Here is a 1,326-nt window from a genome sequence, read left to right as displayed (position 1 = left end):
TACATGTTAATAACTTGATTGGAATTATAACCTTGAATTGACAGTTTGATACTTTGAAAATTTTGAGCCAGCCCTACCCCCAAGGGCTGTAGGGTGGGGCTCAAAGGAGTCAGTGTGCTAAAATTTCTTCATTTTCCTTGTTAAGAATCAGAGGTGCTAGTTTCAAATCCTTTTTAGTCTGAAATCTGTATGCTAGATATTGAGTAAGGTGGTTTTATTGTTTTTTGTCACTTTGAATAATATTTCTGTTCATGTTAAAAACAAAATCAACTCTCTGTATAAATATATCAGGTGACCGTTAAGGCCCATGGGCCTCTTGTTATAAAATCCCTCCAATGGCACAGAAGGAGACAGATTTTAAAGTTTGAAACCTTAAATTCCCCTTTTGAGCCCCACCCCCTGCACCCAAAGAAGCCACACCTATCATTTATACAAATTGAGTCATCTTGGCCCAAAGATGCTCAAGACCAAATTAGGATAAAATCCCTTTATCCCTATAGTAGAAGAAGGATTTTAAAGGTTTTACCTCTATTTCCCCTATTGGACCCCATCCCTCTGCCCCCAGGAGGGCCACTCCCACTGTTTAAACAAAATTGAATGCCCTTGGACTAAGGGTGCTCTAGACCAAATTTAGTTAAAATCTACTGGGCTGTTCAGGACAAGTAGGTAGTGTTTTAAAGGAAAAGTTGACAGATGGACGACGGACGCCATTTGATTTTAACATCAAATTCCCATTTTTTGCCCCACCCCTAGGCCTCTGCAATAAAAGAGGCAACACCCTCAGTTTATACAAAATTAAGCCCCCTTTGACAAAGGATACTCCAGGCCAAATTTGGATAAATCCCTCAAATAGTACAGAAGGTGACGGGTTTTCAATACTAACCTCAAATTCCCCTTTTGAGCCCCGACCCCCTGCACCCAAAGATGCCACACCTATCGTTTATACAAATTGAGTCATCTTGGCCAAAAGATGTTCAAGACCAAATTAGCATAAAATTTATTCCCTTTATCCCTATAGTAGAAGAAGCATTGTAAAGGTTTTACCTCTATTTCCCCTATTGGGCCCCGCCCCTCTGCCCCCAGGAGGGCCACACCCACTGTTTATACAAAATTAAATGCCTGTGGCCTAAGGGTGCTCTAAACCAAATTTAGTTAAAACAAGAGGCCCATGGGCCTGAACGGTCACCTGATATATTTATACAGAGAGTTGATTTTGTTTTTAACATGAACAGAAATATTATTCAAAGTGACAAAAAACAATAAAACCACCTTACTCAATATCTAGCATACAGATTTCAGACTAAAAAGGATTTGAAACTAGCACCT

Source organism: Mizuhopecten yessoensis, unplaced genomic scaffold (genome assembly GCF_002113885.1).
Source record: "Mizuhopecten yessoensis strain PY_sf001 unplaced genomic scaffold, ASM211388v2 scaffold10955, whole genome shotgun sequence".
NCBI lineage: Eukaryota > Metazoa > Mollusca > Bivalvia > Pectinida > Pectinidae > Mizuhopecten > Mizuhopecten yessoensis.
Note: the sequence above shows the minus strand (reverse complement) of the source record.